The 20427-nt window shown below is 47.6% G+C and overlaps 1 protein-coding gene across 2 annotated transcripts in view; it reads left to right on the forward strand.

The window, feature by feature from the left end:
• Positions 1-20427, forward strand: part of LARGE1 (LARGE xylosyl- and glucuronyltransferase 1) — a 1248067-nt gene that overhangs the window by 126671 nt on the left and 1100969 nt on the right. The window contains exon 2 of one of the 2 annotated variants that reach the window (XM_069628785.1): positions 12811-12927. The exons of the other annotated variant lie outside the window; for it this stretch is intronic. The gene's annotated coding sequence lies outside the window, so the exon portion shown is untranslated. The remainder of the gene's footprint in view (positions 1-12810; positions 12928-20427) is intronic. 2 annotated transcript variants of the gene reach the window in all.

Genomic DNA, 20427 nt, shown 5'->3' on the forward strand with positions numbered 1-20427 from the left:
TAGAAGGGATCTCAGACAGTAAGAGTCCGCTAAATGCCAAAGGCATCTGGGGAACTTATTTGACATCGATGCTCTTCAAACCGGCTGCTGCATGGTCTAACATGTTGCAGTGTGGATTCCTATATTATATGCAAAACGCGCTAGGGTAGTACAACACATTAAGCTCCCTGAAATGGAGAAGTCCTGTAGGGCGAAACTAATTAAAAGGGACTATAAACGTTGGCTTAAGCGATGGAAACGCCCCCTACAAAACACCCACTGGCAAAATCCCACTTTACAGTGTTACGCAGCAGTAACCCTAAGAACATAGGGGTGGCGCTATCAAAGGCTAGGGTAGATCCCAGAGTCAAAATGCAAAATCCCATACAGGAAGACGGGTGGATTGGTCACCTTAAGGAAAGAGGTGGTACTTAAGTTGACGCATTCCCACACAGCTTTACGCTGGAGGGATGGCAACTGGAAATTGGGGCAAATGATATTGAAAACGCTATACGAAGCCTCAAGAACACTAGTGCCGCTGGGCCACGGCCTGGCCAATGTTGTTTTAAAGCAAAATCTCAGTAGATGAGCTGGAATCCTTAAGATTTTAAATGATAGTGTGCCAAGAGCAATTCATTCCTATTTAGTGGCAGCAGTCTCTATTGGTGCTGGTGTATAAGAAAGGGGACCAGACTTTGCCGGACAACTACAGACTCCTGTCACTTCTGGATGCCTCTGGGAAAATCCTTTCTATATTTGTTCTCTGGGCTCTGCAGAGTTTGGTAGGTAGCGCAAAGCTACTGCATTTTACCAAAACAGGGTTGCGGCCTGGATGTAATGCTGTCCATAGCCTGCGGATCATGGATGTGTTGTTCCGTGAAGTTTCTCCCACCAGGGGTTCAACGTTATGCCATTTTTTGGACTTTCCTGCGCCCTTCGATGGTGTGAATCGGGGGAAATTGTGGGCCAAAATGGAAAAATGGGGGTGCCCGTGCCCGGCTTGGCTCCTGAGTGTCCTTAAGGGACTGCACCTAAACACCTAAGCAAGAGTTTGCTTGGATGACCAGGGCGCTGTTACAATTGGTGGAGATCTCTAGGGGAGTTCAGCAGGATTGTACCCTGGCCCCTTTCCCGTATAACCTGTACGTGGCTGACCTCCCCATGTGTTTTAAGTCAGGGGTTGGATGTTTCTCCAGGATTGTTAATGGCCCTATCCCATATAAGCTATACGCAGACTATTTGGTCATGTTGAATCGTACACTCACGGCAGCTTGTGCTATGTTAGATACCCTAGTCAGTTACGCAAATGATAATGACTTACAATTAACATTGGGAAGACGAAGGTAATGACATTCTCGTCTAAGAATTAAGCACTTGAGATTTGACACCACCTTTGGTACCATTGACTATGTGGACTCGTACCCTTATTTGGGTTTGCCGATGAGTGCTGATAGGGCTTATACGGAAACTAAAGTGGCTTAGGCTATAAAGGCTTGGTGCTTGACCTCATTAGTTGGAACATTTGTCATTAAAATTGCTGGCTACACACTAGATGGAATAATTGCTCTCTATAAACAGTGCTTCTGCCCGATGGTGCTCCATGGGTTGGAGGCACTGTGCATGGGTGACCTCAAGTGGTTGGATTGCCTAGAGGGTTACTTCTGGAAGCGCTTACTAAAACAGAGTCATTTAACCCCTATAGAGTACCTCCGTTTGGAACTGGGGCTGCTCTCCCTGAAGGGTCAACTGATGATGATGATGATACAAGGCTTACTATACATAAAAGGTAATGCTCACCCTCGCTGCCAACTATTGGCTACATTAAGGGATACAGGAAGCCTTCTTTCTAGGCAAAGCGAAATTGAATATGGTAAACTAATGTCTAGGATGTTTCAGAGGATTGGCTGGTGCCCCGATTTTAAACGTGGCACCAGGGCTTACATCTTGAACCAGTTTAAAAACAAATTGAGGAGTTGGGATTGGATCAACAACTATTCCCATGTTTGTCTACCTTATCCAGCTGTAAGTATTCAGCTAACGTGTCACACATATACTTACAAACAAAAAGACACCGGAGACCATGCCCTTGCAGACCTTTCTATTGAAACTTCAGATGAACCAACTGCCGATGTTAATATTTCTTGGCGCTTGGCTTAAGATACTGGAGGTAGACAGGATATGTCGTGTGTGTAAGCTATCCGGGGCTCTGGAAACGCCTAAGCGTGTTTTTCAGAGTATAAACGCCTGGGCTCAGCATATATGACAATAGTGGCCAGCTTTGAATATAATTACGAGGCGATAAACAAGACCACTTCTGGAACTATTGTGTAAATACTGAGTCAGAAGCAGTCAAAATAGCCTTGTATCGCCTGTGGTCCCATATTTCTAATCACTTCCTGATGTAAATGTAGAAAGGCCTACTGAATAACCCCGGACGACGTGTACAATGCAGGTATCCGGGTTTCTTGTACAGGGTTGAGGTTAAGTATCTGCCACGCGTATTCTGTAAGCATAGTTCCAAACTAATTATTTCATTTTAATTGAGTGCATCCTGCTTTGCTGTCGGAATCTTTAAGATATATTTATAGAGAGCGAGTAAACGGTTCTTTGCAGATTTTAATTGTAAATATTTTGATATACTATTTTAATCTACTACATTTTATAGATTCAACTTGGTTGCCAAGTAGTTTGCCTAGTAGTTTGCCAAGTGTCGAGGTATTCTCATTTCTAATCTGCTTTGGTACACGCAGTGGCATATGTACTGGGCTTTTTCATTGTGGTGGGATGATTACTTGATCTCCAGAATTGTGTGGATATGTTACGTAACAATGACAAATCTGTACTCGTAATGTTGATTTGATTCTGTGTGTACAGGTACGGATGTATGTGCGTTTATTTTAACACTATAAATTAATGTGATTGTAAAAGTTCCTTGAACTGTATGCAAATAAAAATAAAAAAAATATTAGAATAGTGACCATTCATAAATCGTATGCCACAAAGTTATTTGCATCTTGGCTCCCTCGTAGCAACACCTCTTGCAAACCATGGCCCACTTCGCATCTCCCTCTGTCCAAATACGTGCACCTTCCTGCTAACCTGTCGCCAGTACTGTTGCTATGGTATTGATACCTCCCTCGTTGCTTTCAATCTGGCTCCTGTATCCATGTGTGGGCACTTGGACATTCTGTGAGGCTGAAAATCCCACTTGTGACTCTATGCTGTTCTATGTGTACCTTTTTCAGAGGGCTACCGGTCTGTGTCCTGCGTGTGTACTACAGGTGATGTACCAACTGTGTCGCTGCTGTTTTTAAATGAGTCCTGTTCCTATGCTAGAACACAGACGGCCTCATTGTGGACTGCTAATGGTGCCCTTGAAATGCCATGTGGTTATTATTCTGATTCGAGCACCGATAAAGCGAGTTAGGGGACTTTGAAGGAGATCCCATGCTTCTTTTAATGTCTGCCAGGCAAGTCTATCAAGACCTGGATTGAGATTGGGATTGGGATGGGGAAGGGTGTTGGCAAACGGCTTCTTGGATGCCTTCACTCTTTTGGTTTGAGAGCTGCCTTAAATGCAGCTAGGCCCCCAAACCCCTTAAAGGTGTGCTGTCCAGAAAAGGTATTGTATGGTCTTTTTGTGTCACTAGGTTTCTGTGTAGGTGGATGCATTGGCTCATGGCCACCAGATGGGTAGAGGCAGAAGGAAAGTTGGGAAGCAGCACTGCTCCCCACTTTTCTTATCCGAATAGATTCTGTGTTGAGCGGAACCTGAACACAGAGGATGAAGAGTTCTCTGGAGAACCCCTCCCCCCTGCGCCCACCTGCTCAGATGCACAAACTTTGCTCTAATCCTTTGTAGATCTGTCATGTACATGGAATGGTAATATATATATTTATGCATATAACGTAAAACGTGGGAATAAACCTTTCTTGATGGAGAGACATGGCTTTGTTTTCTTTTATTTGCAGTCATACTAAGCCACATTTGGTTTTCTCCATGCATAAACAGAAAGGGCGAGTTTTCATGTGTCCCGTCGGTGGTGCCGCTGGGCCATTACAAACAATGGTAAGGGGGCACCCTCACCTTTTCTTTGCCCCCAGGCCTTCCAAAAGCCCTGGGACCGCTCTAGTCCATGTTCGTCACCTTAATACGGTTGTGTGTGGTGCGCAGCTACCTGTAATGCTGGCTGCTGGTGTGGTGAGGCCCTGGGTGAGCGTGCCGGCCAGTGACACTTCATCCAGTTTCTCCGTGTACTCCACCTCTGCACCAGTCACCTGTCCTTGCAGATTATTGTGTGGGGTTGGCTGGTTTGGGCATGATGGAGGCTCTTGTCTCAACCGGTGTTGGATCATTTCAGTTCGCTGCAAGTATGTAAACATGCATAACTACCAGCAAGGGATTCACTAAAATGCAACTTACTGGTATTGTGCAGACGGGGTTCCCAATCAAAAGGCACATTCACTTTTGTCATGCCAAGAAAACCATCTCTCATAAATGTATAAGAATCAAACTCGTGCCTTGCCCTAATTAGTCTGTGGTGAATTTGATATGCTTTGAATGACACGAAGCTCAAGGGGTCAACACCAAGCGACCCTACTTATATGTAATGAAAATAAAACAGAACAATTAAACAAATGCCCCTCTACCATGTGCTCTAAAAGGTTCAGTGTCCATGATAATTCAAATACCTCATGACCCTTCTACATGCAGCCTTTAGTTGAGGGATTTCGTCTCGGAAGCAGGGCATCGGCAGAAACTGGGGGTGCATATTTGTTATCTTTTGCACCTTAATCGGTCCCATCAGAAGCTCTGGCAAATGTTATCTTTTACAAGCAGCGTCACTCTAAATCTGTCTTTCGGCGAGGGCTATCTATCTTCCTAATATTAGCTGTATAGATCCGCACATCAAGGGCTCGCCTCTGAGATCTGTGTGCAGCCTGCAGTCACAGTCTCGAATCCCACAGGTGATGAATTAGCCCTTCATCCAACCAGTGCATTGGGTAACAAAAAACACCGGCAGCACTGGGAAGCAGGTGTAGTATGACCGTAAGTACTATATGCATCGGTATGTTAACATCTTTTGACACGGGGGTTAAAGTTAGATTTGATGTGAGTATGTTCATTTCAGAGGGAATTTGAACTATGCAGGGAGACTCATTCCAGCTCAGGGGCTCTTAATCTGTTCCTTCAACGCATTTAGAGTTTATATATAGGTGTGATTGTGATTAGAAAGGACTCGCAAGGTAGGCAATAACAGAGAATTAAGGCAGACCTGTGCTGAGGTGCTTTTACATGAGTGCTTCATTGAGTGGTGTCTACTGGGTTGAGAATGGGTAGGATTGGGAACATATGCCAGGGAATGGAGGGCATAACATTATTGTTGATGTTGACAGCCTGAGGCCAGTATTTACACATTTAGAAATGGCCTCAAGTTGACCTGAGGGCAGACTGTAGGAGGGCTGGGTCCATGGTTCATTTGAATAGGATAGTGGAAGACATTAGGAGGGTACTTCAAGCACTAACGGGGGAATCCGAACCAGGTTTTGAAGAGTTCCACTGAGGCGATGGCTTTGATGGCCATAGGGGAATTCCATTCGAGTGGGGGAACCAGGGAAAGGTAATTGAAGTGGGAGGAGGCAGGAGAGTGTGGGGTACTGATTGGTTATCGGTTATAGAGACGAGCATTGAGAAAGCAGAAGAGTAAACTGCGATGCATTCAGTGAGGTAGTAGAGGGCAAGACCATGGTTGGATAAGTAATAGGAATTTAAAGAGATCGATTTTTTTCATGTAGAACCATCCAGCATACTGACGGCAGGTAGAGGTGGAGGAAGAACTAGGAGGTTGACGAGGGTGCTCATTGCATAGTTGAGTACTTTGTTGAGCGGAGCACAAGAGGGGTGATCAAGAAGTAATCCAGTTTTCCGTACAAAAGACTAGAGATGGGTGTTCATCGAGTGGTGCTCCAGGTGTATGTGTAATGGCGGCCAATGAGCACTGTCCCGTTGCCAAGTCCTTATGGTCCTTTTCAGAAGGAGTACTCGATTGGTATCATGTTCTTTTGCCGACAACCGTTTATGTAATTTTCTCAGAAGAAATTACTTTTAAAAAACTATAGGGGGAGGTCTAAGGGGCTAAAAGGGGCGGGTAATATGTTGGGATAGGGGTTATAATATAGGGAAGATATTATAACGCCTATCCCAACATACTCCCTGCCCCTTTTAGCCCCCCCCTCAATTTTGTATTTCATTATCTGAGTTTTGTTTTAAGTCCTTTCTTTGGAGAAAATTAGTTTGAAAAACCTGGTGTCAGCAAAGGGACATGGAACCGGTCAGTTTCAGGTAGGATGTTCAGTATGGAGTGATGCTTTAATGTAGTCACTTTGAGGATCTGTGTGGTCAGAATGGAGTGATATGTTTCTTTCTGGGAGTGTTGACAGCATAAGGCACTGTGTTTTGATCTATTTATTTAGGTGCGTTTCTAATATTGTGTTCAGTTTGTGGACCTGTGGTATTGTCAGTGGCAGGAACAGTGTTCAGTTTCAGGTACTGAGGCCGGTTTCGGGTGGTGTGGTCAGTTTCAGACAGTGGGACTCTGTTTCAGCTACTGTGGATCATGGCCAGTTTCAGGTACTGTACTTCTAATTTAACTTTGTGATGTGCAAGAAGTGAATGGTCACTAATACCATGAGAGAGACGTTACTGAAAACCCTTCAAACAGCCCACCTACCAACCCACACGCCCACCTTAGCTCATCCATGCCTACAAATAAGTGGTTAGCCACCTGCCTATCAAAGCCCACCCACCGTAACTCACCCCTCCTTATCCCCTGACACTCTGCGACCCTAACTCAACTCTACTCCTCACGCTGAGCTTCAGACACCCGTCCATCCTCGTTCAATACTACTAATGCCAATTCCCCACCATAGCACACCACTAAATAGAGCCACCATTCTTGCTTAAATGAGCCCCATGTACACATCTGGAAGTTACTGTTTGCCAACCCATAATATTAAACATATAGTAAGAACACCCATACAGCACATTGAACTGAAATGCTTTTACTATGTCAATTCCTAATGTTGTGCCTGCTAACACTAACTTGCAGACATGCTTAATATGTATGTAGGTCGCAAATATTTGCTCTATTTTTGCCAACAAATGTAAAATCCAATAAAGAATTGCAAACTTCTAAACGAACGGCTTTGCCATTGCTAGCTATTATTTGATTCCATTATTATAGAAAGGTATTTTTTTGTTTTGTGCCTTTAAAGCACCTGCAATACATTTATGCTATGTTGTAATGAATCAACTTCCAGGGCACCAGTGGTCCAAGGATGAATATCGGTTTCTAAACCATCTATCAGCCCCACGCCTCTAGTACACCAGAAGAGGTCTGAACAGATTGGCAACACAAGCAAATTATAAACCACCTTGACCAATTTTGGTAACGTGGACAGAACAGTAGGCTTATTTTCATAAGGTCGTGGATCGTTAGTTTGTTTCAACACAGCAAAAAAATTAGATTATTACCCAATTATGGGACTGTCCCGTCAAGGTTGTATACAAATATCTACTTCATTATTATCACAAAAGACAGTTATAGCACACTGCATTCCTTTACAGGGTAGTTGTATTTTGTAGAGGACGGACAGTTTCAAGAAGGAAAGGAGATGCACTCTGGATACTTACAGGAGGTAGTCGGTTATGTAATTAATCACAATAGTTCAAGGATACTTGGTTTCACCAAAAGGAAGCAATGGGTTATAAAATGTCACTAGGCCTTCGGAGAAGGACCACGTGGACAGAACCTCTATTTACCTTGTGCTTCTAGAAGTTCTTGGTGGCAGTCCATGTCAAGTCTGTTTCAGGGCACTTTGCAGGTTCTGCGACAGAGCTCAAGACTGGAGGCAGCTGCTGGTATCAGGCGGTAGGTAGTTCGGCGAGTGAGGCTGGATGGACGGCTGCAGGGTTGTTGAACGTCGGCTTGGGGGTCAGGAATCATTTTCTCAGTGCTGGTTGGTGGGTCTGAAGCACTGGTGGAGGTGTCTCGACAGAGTGAGCGATTTCAGCGTAACAGTCGGTTTTGCAGTCAGTTGCAGCTTGACTGGCTCAAAATGTCTTTTAAGGCGGATGCTGGTTGATGCTTGTCAATGCACTCCTCCTAGCTTGTTCACTGGGCTCATGTCCTTTAAGGCGGACGGCCCAAAGCTGAGGAGAGTGTTGCAGGCAACGGCCTTGTCCTTGGTTTGGTTCAGAGAATCTCTGGCACTTCCCACCTAGAAGCTTGCTTGCAGATCATAGCAGGGTACGCTGGCTGCTGGCTGGGTACCAGTTCTGGAGCTGCTGGAGGGTCCTCTGGATTCAGTAACTCCTCTGTTCCCTTGGAGATGTTTAGGGGAGGGTTGTTGTTCCCCTCTTTGGAAATCCTGGCCTTCCTTCACTGGCGAAAGCTGTAAGGCAGACTGTACCTACAGCCAGGGTCCAAATGTGTTCTTCTTGTTACGCCTTGTGAAGTCTTCAGGTGATCTGTCAAAAGATGGGCTCAACCCTCTTGTAAAGCCAAATGGGCCACAGTGATTGGTGTAGACTAAGCCTACCTTAATGAACAAATACTGGGTCCCCACCAATAATATCCTGTATGTGTGAGGTCCTAACCAGAGTGCTTTGCAACAGAAAAGGTAAAGGGGTGAAAACATGTAATACTAAGTCTCACCCATCTCCCAGTCTATTGTAGATCAAAGGGTCCCTCTTTTTTATTGAGCTCTCGGTGGTTCCTGAAGCAGCAGGTCTCCCTTGAAGGTGCAGCGGGACCAGACTTTTGGTCTCTGACAAACCACATACTTGTACCTTCTGAATTGGGTCTCCCTGCGGGGATGACTACTGTAAATACATAAATCCACACATGACAGGTCAACGCCCTTGATACTAAGAGGCGGGAGCTGGCTTCAGGTTGCCACAGTGCATATCGAAGGTTGTTGTGGTTTTCCTGTTCTGTTAGTTCTGCAACCAGGCCTCCTGTGGGCCTGTTTGAATTAACTCTGATTAGTATGCAAGTCTGTCACCAGCAGCTAACAAAGGAAAGGGCGGATAGATGGAGCCTTTGTTAATTAGGATGGACATGGCAGGAGGAAGGTTGTACCTTCCCCTTCTGAGATGCCTTTATGTACTCTTTACTGTCATTTTCCAACTAGATATGACAGGTGGGATGGCGCCTGTAGGCTGTGTCCACCCGGAGTACACAGGTCTATGTGTATGTTATGCGATGAGGATTGGAAAATGTGTGCAGATTAGCCCCACACATTTTACGCAGGTTGATCTACCATCGTTCAATTTCATTTAAAATTTCAAAAAAGCACAGGCAATTGAACACCCACCATGCGGATGGTCGAATTCCTCACATATGGTGTATTGCCTACCTTTGAATCTAGATTCATTAAGATGAATAGGGACTGGAACGATGAGGCCTCCTCTACTTGCACAAATGCTGTGTGTGCCTTTTGTGCAACGTTAGCACACATATAATCATTTGTTTTGTGAGAGCGCCATCAATTTTTAGATAGATACACTTGAATCCAGGTGCCTACATCAATGCTTTTCATTGCTCTTTTCACCATACTGGAGAACAATGGAGAGCAAAACGGATTTGTAAAATTAGTAGTAGTGTATTGGTGCGAAGGAATTGTGAACCTACAAAGATCACTGAAGAGTGCAACATGGAACATAAAGGTAAAGTTGTGTGCATTTAGAAGCGATTGTGCAATGTTGTCAAACATCTTCTGTACAACAATGCATACCCATCAAACTTCACTTGCTACCCCTGTAAGCATGCGTCACCCTTAAAGACAGTATGCCTTATGCAGAGCTGGGATCATTTGCGCCCCCTCCTGGAATCTCTGGCAGTCAGTGCGTCACCAAAGGTCCAGTCCTGGCCAGACTAGAGCAGGAGAAATGCAAAAAAGGAAGAGCTGCGGAACCAACATTCTCGGTCTATGATCCCAGTCTCTGGAACCTCATTGCTATCAACATTCAATTTAGAAAAGACCTAAAACTCCACCTCTTCAAGGGCACCTTCTTCACACTCCATAATATACACCACCTCTGACACGACTTTGCCCCATCTATAAATACATTCGAGCAATTGCACAGATGTAAAGTGAAAAGGAGGCCTTTCCCACAAAGCAAGAACATCCTGATCCAGAAACGGGTACTCTTTTCTGTGTGAGGAAAAGCCAGCCAACCCCCTGGGTTTGTCTGGAACAGGTGCAGAGGTATGTGCAATGTATGCGGGGTCTTTCTCGACTCGTGTGTGCATATTTTCTAAACCGGGAAGGCAGTGGTAAACTGTACTGCTGCCCCACATGTATATTTCCATACCTCCAGTTTTTTTGGTTCTCTTTTTTCATTTCATGAGTACAGGCAATTGATGCCAATGTATTCCAGGGGGCTACCAGAGTATCATCTGCGCTGGAGCATGGTCCCCCAGAAATGCTTGGGTACCGTTGTGAATGCGGTGAGCTGCACGTTTCTGAGCGTGCCTCCTTCCTTACATGCCACGTTGGTCTTTGAAGGATAACCGTGAAGCAATTCTAATGTTTAATCCACCTACTTGAACGCTTTGCCCTAGCTATGTATCCTCTGTTTGCTGATTTTGACTCTAAAAAATGAAGCATGAGTCTTTTGCATAACATATTCTATGACCTCGTGTATATTGCCAGGTTCTCTTATGAGCCTTAATTGTTTCACAGGAAAGTCAAACAAAGGATAGGTTACAGCGCTCGGTGGTTGGGAGATTCAACGGGGAAGAGCCTGCGAAACACATGGAGCATACGGTCCACAGGTTAAAAATGCAGCTATGCCAATCCATTCTACTCAATGCTCAATAAATCTGTGGTTGGGGAGCTGGGCAGGTTTGTTTGCTATGAGAAGTCATATTAGTGTTAAACTGTCATAGACGCAGGTGCATAATTTGGAAATAACCGCGCTGAATTGCCCACATTATCAAAATTGTGTGATCCTGGGAAAATCACCTTCTCTCACTCTCTCTGAATGAGACGGAGTAAAGGTGGAAATTATGAGTGCATAAAAGAAGTTCTACATGACACCTAAATAAACATTGGGTAAGCTGCTAGTTGTGCCTTTACTGTAAGCATTGCCATGCGGATTGAGGAAACGAGAGGCAGTGAGAGTGAGGACAATAGGGCGTGTGAGGAAGAAGGTTGAAGGGGAATGCGGTCTCATACTGGTGCACTTTCAAAAGACATTTAGGAAATGTGGTCTACTGGACCCACTTGAAACAATATGGGTTTTAATTATGGAATTCGCCTGATAAAATATCCTCTTCCCTGGACCTATCTTGATAGAAAGTCAGGAGATTGACATGAGCTGGATCCACTAGGAACCATTTGGAAATAGTGAACTGTATTTATTACCACAAAAGCTTGCTTTCTGGTGATAAACGTGAGATGGCAGAGTCTACGCACCGCTGGGCCGGGCTATGTCAATTGGCTTCTACTGGATACAGTTGCTGACATATACTTCATTCGACAATCGGGTAACCAATAGAAATGGCAGGAAATAAAAAGGCACCCTAAATATACACCATCACAAAAGGGTTCTTTTTTGCAATGCTTACCTTTCACAGTTTGATAATGAAACACATAAACACTAACAGTCGTATCCTTAAACACGCTTCTGCCATGAAAGGTTTTGCTATTCCTACACTTAATATAAATACATACTATTTGAATTTCCATGCACTTTCAAAATGAAATTTTCTGAAATTCATACAACTTTGCCTATGTGTACTTGTAAATATCTTTGCAGTTTTAATACATGCTTCTTGCTTGCAGTCATTACATTACATTGCGAATTGCAAGTATTTCTGTATAAAATGCAGTATGGGGCGTCAAAAGCAGAGGCCGTGGTTGGCCGTGTTTCTTTAAAGTGTAGCATACAGATTGGGAAAGCTGTTTCAGGGTATCTTATCTAATTAGTAGACAAACTCTTTTTTTTACAACCTGATATCAAAACCCCAGATGCTGAAACAGGATTCAGTAGAAACCAGGGTCAATCGTAGAACTGACGTGTCCAACGACGTTGTATGAAATTCAGGGAGCAGACAACCCTGTCGTACTGACTGAGGTCAATTGACTGCATGCCAGGGAAGCTTGTCTCCGGATCAGAGAGACTGTTAGAAATTCCTGAAGACTCATTCCAATTGCGGGTTACTCGGGACCTGTATATGGCGGGTTTCCTGTTGCATTGTATGCATGTGTTTTCAGGGCATAAGCAGATTCTCTTCCTCCATTTCGCCCCTTGCTTCACACCAGTAAAACTGCATTAGCCCCCCTGGTGTCATTCTCAGGGCCTCATCACGACCTCGGCGGTAACCCTAAATCCGGCGGTAGCGCTATTACCGCCGGATTTAGGGTCCGCCGAATCAGGGCTTCGGCGGATTTCACCCCAGCTCTTGGCTGGGGGGAAATCCGCCGAATATTCGCGCTATTACCGCCGGCGGGAAATCCGCCGGCGGTAAGAGCACAAATTTTCCCCATTGAGCCCAATGGGGAATGGGGCATTCCCGAATGGGCTCAATGGGGAATGGGGACTTCCAAGCCCGCCCAACTCGTGATCCCGCGTTATTAGCGCCGGGGGCTATGGCAGTCGCGCTAATAGCCCCCGCGCTAATAGCGTTAGCGTTACCGCCGAGGTCGTGATCAGGCCCTCAGACTTCTCCCAAAAGCCAAGGAGATGTATTCCCCCAGAATGGTAGTTCAAAAACGCACACATTTTTTTATATCATGCTTGTTTTCATTATTTGCTTTTAGAAATGCAACCCTCCACGCCTTATCCAGCCTGTCAGTGCGCGACTCCGGAAGGAACAAGGAATCTGCCAATAGCATTGGGCGACCAATCCTTTCTCATGCTGAAGATTACTGTCCACGGTCAGTATCTTTTAATCATGTTAAAATGTGCTTTTATATAGCTCCAAAACAATCTGCCAAACGACAGCCGCTTCAGGGCACTTGAGATTTCAGCACTAGTGATATTTGGGCCCGAATGAGATATATATGCTCCTCTGAGGCAATGATTGGAATGTATCCACAATAATTGGGATGCGCACCTTCTAGGAAGATGCTTTGGAAACTGACACTTAGATGGCAGGGAGCTTCGTAGGCTTGGCAATGGCGGGCGGCCTTACTCTAGGTGGCGGGGCCACTGGTGACATGCTTCGCACCTGACAGGGGATTGAGTCTCTATTGGAGAGACTGGTCCTCCTTTTACCTAGGTGGAAATTCCAGCCAACCAGTTAGAAATGTTTTTACTGGCTCCATTTAGTGGCATGTGGGTCATTGGCATCTTGTGCAATGCCAAGGAGACACAGAGTTGATTCAAAGTTTATCTCAATACTGATCACTGATGTCTGAAGGTGTTAATTGATTGACAGTTTTTTTGCAATAATGTAGCCAGTCTCCTTGGCTGGCACACGGCTTTGTTTTCTTGTGTCTGCAGTCATATTTTCAAAACAAATTAGGGTTGCTTTGTCTTGAAGGAGAGTTCTTGTGTCTCCTATTGGTGGCGCCACTAGGCCAGTGCGAAAAATAATGTTAGAGGCCCTCGGGAAATATGTGGCCCCCGCCTCACCAAAGTCAGTCACAGCCCTGGTGTGGAAAAGTAATGATTCAGAGAGAGAGAGAGAGAGAGAGAGAGATCTAAACGGATGAGCCCAATCAGTTGTTACAGAGGCTCTTATTCAGGCCTTTTATTTTCTTATGGAAAAGAGGTTTTTCAGCCAAGCCTTAGCCATGGCTATTGCACTACTTGAAGTAAATGCCAGCGCTTTCTCCAATGCTGCCTTCATAAGTGCGTGCTGTCATTTCGTCTTGGTGAATTGGGACCCTTTCAGTTCTCACTGCGGCGGCTGTGTGTAATCATCTCACGCGGCGAGATGACTCTGTGTAACTGTGCGCTGCTGTTCCTCTTAATTAACAACCGAATAAAAATGGGCTGGTGGTTTTCCGAACTCGGCATAGCGCACCTCGACGATGCTTCAAAGCACTGAAATGTATTCATTACAGCCTGGCAGATGGTGCACACCAGAGCGAACATGAAAACCTAATTGGAGAGAAGAGAATCGGTAAAAGCAACAGCCCAGGGGTTAATGCGGTAGGAGAGCACCCCGAAACAGCCTGTTCCCATTCAGTGACAGCTCCGCTGAGCAGTTCTGGATGATTCCACGAAAACCGAGTAGGGCAGCTCGTTCTACGAGAACAGGCACATGACCCGGAATGGAGCTGACGACGGGAAAACGTCCTCAAAAATGGAGGAGGCAGCAGGGTAACCCCTGCGGGGTCATGCCGCCGGGAGCGGGGACCCTCACCCGGAAGGGCAAAGGACAAAGGGGCAGAACGGCGCCAAAAGCCGAATGGTCCAAAAGCCCGCGAAGGGGAAACAAAGGGAAAGGGGCGGGGCTTGCGGGATATAAGCAGGCGGGACCGGGACCCAGGCATCTCGCTCTTGCACTGGGACCCGGTCGCCGCTACCTGACAAGTGCAAGGAATTCATTGACATCTTCGACTTGCTGGGGATTGTTCCCACGGGGGGGGGCCTAAAGGAACTGTCAGAAAGGGAAAAAGAGAAAAGGGACAGGGAGGCCACCAAGGCGGAGCAGTCCATTAACAACTGGCTGAAAGCTTACAGGATGTATATGTCAGTAATGTTGGAGAGGTACCCGCAGGATGCACTGGCGATGATAGCATATGAGCAATACGTGCACGATTTGTGGCAGAAATATGGCGGCGAGGGATGGCTAGAGTATGACCGGGGCTTTAGATTAAAGATGCAGATATGGCCAGCAATGTCATGGGACGAGATGGATGTCGGGGGGTACATGGACAAAGTGGTCCCCTGCAGGGAACCCCAGGAGGAGCCACTAGGAGAGAAGTCTCGGGGTGGGAGAGGCAGAGGCGGGTTCTCGCAACGGGGGAGAGGGTCCTTTCGCGGGCCCCCCTCCTGGGTGTACCGGGCAGCAGCCTACCAGGGGGAGCAAGAGGTCTGCTGGAGGTTCGCAGAAGGGTATTGCTCATACGGGAAGACATGCAGGTACAAGCACCAGAGGGGCGGTGGTACGGGCCCCCGCAAGGCCACTCCCGGAGAGGCTAAACCCAGGGAGGGTGGGAAACAGAAAAATAAAGGAAACGTTGAGTGATGTGCCGACAAAACAAGGCAATGCGGGGGAAACAATGAATGACGTTTGTATGAGTAAAGGGGTATTGCCTACACCAGTTAGCCTTCGTGCCATGACTCCCTTTCTAAATGAGTACCACAACAAGGCCGATGCAAAATTGCTATGGCAGGGGTTCAGGTGGGGTTTTAGGATCCCGGGGGCGGGTACGCAAAAGGGAAGGGAGGCGGCCAACCTACGATCTGCTCTGGAACAACCCGAGGTAGTGGAAAGGAAGGTTGACAAGGAGGTGGGGCTGGGGAGGGTGGCCGGCCCATTTACTAGGCCTCCTATGAGCAACCTGGTGGTATCTCCGCTAGGATTGGTACCAAAGAAGGAAGAGGGTCAATTCCGCCTGATACACCACCTATCCTTCCCCGAGGGTCAATCAGTGAACGATGGCATCCCGGAGGAACAGTGCAGGGTGCAGTACGCCTCCCTGGAGGATGCGATACTAATGGTAAAAGCGGCAGGAGAAGGGGCATTGTTAGGGAAGGCAGACATAGAATCAGCCTTCCGCCTATTACCGATCCATGAGGATAGTCACCACTTGCTGGGTTTTAAGTTGGGGGACAAGTACTACTATGACAAATGCCTCCCCATGGGGTGCGCCATTTCCTGCTCATATTTTGAGGCATTCAGTTCCTTTCTGGAGTTTACAGTAAAACGGGAGGGAAAAGGGGGGGGAATGTTGCACTACTTAGATGATTTTCTCTTCGTGGGGAGAGATGGGACGGAGGAGTGCAGAGCCCTGATGGAGGTATTTCAAAATAGAATGGACCAGCTAGGGGTCCCCCTGGCACCAGGAAAGACCGTGGGTCCAGCAACGACATTGACATTTCTGGGGATAGAGATCGATTCAGTTAAAGGGGAATGTAGGCTCCCGCAGGACAAGGTACAAAAACTGAGGGGATTGATTCAGGAGCTGATGGGGAAAAAAACAAAGCGACCTTGCGGGAATTGCAAGCACTGGCGGGAAACCTCAATTTTGCAGGCAGAGTGATACCAGCGGGGAGGGCATTTGCCAGAAGTGTGGAGCTGAAAACTGTGGGTTTACAACATGCTGCACAGCACGTCCGATTGGGTTCAGAGGTAAAGGAGGATCTCAGGATGTGGGACAGCTTCTTGACAAGTTCCAACGGGGTGGCAATCTGGAGGGCGGACTGGGCAAGCAGTCGGAGGCTCAAATTGTTCACGGATTCATCGGGGTCCCTGGGTTTTGGGGCTATCCTGGGTGACAGATGGTGCGGCATGGCGTGGCCGGAGGAATGGCACAAGGAAGGGGTCACGAAAGATATCACACTACTAGAGCTGTTCCCCATAGTGGTTGCATTTAAATTGTGGGGCGGGCAGCTGCAAAATTCTAAGGTCACGCTATGGTCGGACAACTTGGCGGTGGTACAGATCATTAACACAGGGTCGTCCAGTAACCCGAGGGTGCTGAGGCTCCTCAGGGAACTCACCAGAACATTGAGGTTAGAGCACGGCACATTCCAGGGGTGAAAAACACGGCCGCTGATTGTCTGTCTCGTTTACAGTGGGATCGGTTCCGGGAGAGCTGTCCCGAAGCAAGGGAGGAGATGACCCCATTCGAGGTACAATGGTGGGGGATGATTGGGGCGATCTGACCGCATTGGTGGAAACTGCCCTGGCACCCGGTACAACCAAGAGGTACAGGGCTTGTTGGAATCGGTTTTCACAGTTCCAGGAAGAGGTATTAGCAGGGGACTCCGGGGAGAACCAGGTGAGAGCATTCATAGGCTGGTGCTGGAAAACAGGGAAGACCCGGGCGTGGGTAGGCTATCACCTGGCGGTCATAGCACATCATGCAAAAGTGCACGGGGAGAAGGACCCCACTAAGGAACATTACGTCATGCTGGCTATGAAAGGCTGGGCGAGGCAAAGCATAACAAAACCAGATGAAAGGCGGCCAATCGATATTGGGAAATTGCACGGTTTAATTAAATGTTTGGGGGAAGTATGTAAGGAGGAATCAGAGCGTGTGCTCTTCTCGGCTGCTTTTACGGTGGCATTTTTTGGGGCGCTCAGAATCGGCGAACTGGTGCCGGAAAACAAGAACGGCAAAGGGAATGGGTTCTTGCGCGTCAGGGACATCCAAGTGGGGAGCGCTCAGGTCATCATTTATGTGAGGAGGTCAAAGACGGATCAGAAAGGAAAGGGGGCGGCGCTGACCGTACATGCCATTCAGGCGAGCAGGGTTTGCCCGGTGGCGGCAACGGCAAACTTTATGCGACAGAGGCGGCCATCAGGGGCAGAAGCGCCATGGCTCACGCACAAGGATGGGTCCGCTCTAAGCCGTTTTCAGTTCAAGAAAGTGATGTCGCTAGGTCTGGAAAAGATGGGTCTGGCAGGGGGCCAGTTTGGGACACATTCTTTCCGGATTGGGGCCGCCACCTCAGCATCAGTCGGGGGACTGGGGGCGGAGGACATTAAGAGATTGGGGAGATGGTCATCGGGATGTTTTAAACGTTATGTCAGGCCAGAGAAAGTGTAAAGATAACCATGCCGTTCCCTCCATGTCATTTAACAGCAGTGCACCGAAGGAAACTACACACAGTATGGGTGGTGGGGCACTCATTCATCTCAAGGGCAAAGGCGAGCTGGAACCAGCAACAAGAGATCTTGACAGCAGGAGAATTCAAGATCGTGTGGCACGGGGGGCCTGGGATGAAATGGGCCCAGCTGAAAGGGCAATTGCAGAAACTGCTAAATAGGCAGCGGAAGCCGGATGTGTTGGTGATACACTTGGGAGGGAATGACCTGACCAGCCTAGGGAGGGGGGTCTTGCTGAGAGACATCACAAACTCGCTACAGGAAATATCGGCACAGGTGGGGGAGACAGAGATCATCTGGTCCGAGGTGATCCCTCGGGCGCAATGGAGAGGGGCAGAGAACCATTCAGCGGTAGAGAAATCGAGAAGGAAGCTGAACGGGGCAGTTGCCAAATTCTGCAGGGGCAGAGGTTTCCATCAGATCAGGCATGGCCTGATTGAAGGGAAGAACCCCGAATATTTCTTGGCCGATGGGGTGCACTTGTCCCCAAAGGGAATGGAGCTCTTTTTCTGGAACATTTGCACCAAATTGCTGGAGTTGTGAGAAGGAAGGTGGAAGGAGGGAGCCAACGGTGGGCGGGAACCCACCGGTTGGCGTGGCGGTGTTTGGGCAACCAAGCACAAATGATAGACTCCGGACGAGCCAGAAGGAAACGGAATGGGTCTTCGCCCTTCTGGACCAGCGCCTCTTGGGGGCCTAAACGGCGGGGGCGTCTGGTAGGAACAAATAAGGCTCAGCTTCCCCCCCAAAACAAACGGCGCTCTCCCCACCCACGGACCCCTGCACGGGCAGGATAGGAACAGGTACAATGGGTCGGGGGAGTTGGGGGCCTACTATACCAAGTATAGGGGGAAGCTAAGGAAATCCGGCAAGCATGCGCCACACGTACGGAATGAGGTCACTATTGTGTACAAATACTTCTGTTGTCATGGAAATAAAACTGCGGCCAATTTTGCCAATTGAAATCTTGTGTCATGCCAATTCATGGGGGATAAAAACTGTGTGCATGCACAAAGATAATTGGGAGTAAAGGCAAATGGACGGCTGCAGGGGTTATGGAGCTGACGACGGAAAAACGTCCTCAAAAATGGAGGAGGCAGCAGGGTAACCCCTGCGGGGTCATGCCGCCGGGAGCGGGGACCCTCACCCGGAAGGGCAAAGGACAAAGGGGCAGAACGGCGCCAAAAGCCGAATGGTCCAAAAGCCTGTGAAGGGGAAACAAAGGGAAAGGGGCGGGGCTTGCGGGATATAAGCAGGCGGGACCGGGACCCAGGCATCTCGCTCTTGCACTGGGACCCGGTCGCCGCTACCTGACAAGTGCAAGGAATTTCGTTTTCCGCCCACCCACCCACGAAATACAAGGAGGAGGACACTTGGGCATCGCTGTCGCAGGGCGCCCAGGTCAGAGGATGACAAGTTGGCGGTGTTTGGGCAACCAAGCACAAATGATAGACTCCGGACGAGCCAGAAGGAAACGGAATGGGTCTTCGCCCTTCTGGACCAGCGCCTCTTGGGGGCCTAAACGGCGGGGGCGTCTGGTAGGAACAAATAAGGCTCAGCTTCCCCCCCAAAACAAACGGCGCTCTCCCCACCCACGGACCCCTGCACGGGCAGGATAGGAACAGGTACAATGGGTCGGGGGAGTTGGGGGCCTACTATACCAAGTATAGGGGGAAGCTAAGGAAATCCGGCAAGCATGCGCCACACGTACGGAATGAGGTCACTATTGTGTACAAATACTTCTGTTGTCATGGAAATAAAACTGCGGCCAATTTTGCCAATTGAAATCTTGTGTCATGCCAATTCATGGGGGATAAAAACTGTGTGCATGCACAAAGATAATTGGGAGTAAAGGCAAATGGACGGCTGCAGGGGTTAGTGCCGCTTGACCCAGTACTGGAACTCTTAGATTGGCTCGTTTCATGTGTGCCATGGTCAGCCTGTCTTAGCTTTTTGTGCTCACACCACCTTGCATTTTGGCACTTGTAGTTTTATTTTTTTGAATAGTAATCCAATCCTGATAGGAGTAGGGCAAAGTGGCACAGGAAGAAGAAGCAGCACTGCTGTGAGTACAAGCAAAGGCGAATGTAAACTAGGGTTCAGGAAAACAAAATGGCCACAGTATCTGAAGAGGCAATGAGAAAGAGGGCGGCGTGGGCGGGAAGAAACGATCCCGTCCCGGCCATTGCGAGAGGAAGGCGAGGAGAAAACACAGGGACCCATGTTTCGCCAGATTGGTTAGCAAGCCTGCGTCATGCAAAACAAAAAACCTCCTTTTGAAGAGGACAACAAAGGAGGCAGCAATGGCCTGCCTTTTGACCCAAAGCTATGGGAGTTAAGGGAACAATTATAATGATGCTTATAATCGTTATTAAAATTGTTATTTCTGCATTGTTAATGGATGTGTTGAAGGAAAGGGGATGGGCGTAATACCAAGTTGTCGCTAAAGGCAGGGTGCCGGAATAGAGAACAGAAAACTGGAAAGAAAAGTTAACAAAGTGGGAGTTTAAAAGCTTGCAAAAGAGAATGGATGGGTTTAGAAAAACAAAGAGAAAAGAACAGTACCCGGTCCTAGTGCAGGCAGGTAGGATCAAGAAAAGGCGAGAAAGAGGGGACATACCTGGCTAGTCTGCGGGTTTATCCCGGA

The sequence above is a fragment of the Ambystoma mexicanum genome, chromosome 12 (genome assembly GCF_040938575.1).
Source record: "Ambystoma mexicanum isolate Mex_15411 chromosome 12, UKY_AmexF1_1, whole genome shotgun sequence".
Classification (NCBI taxonomy): Eukaryota; Metazoa; Chordata; class Amphibia; order Caudata; family Ambystomatidae; genus Ambystoma; species Ambystoma mexicanum.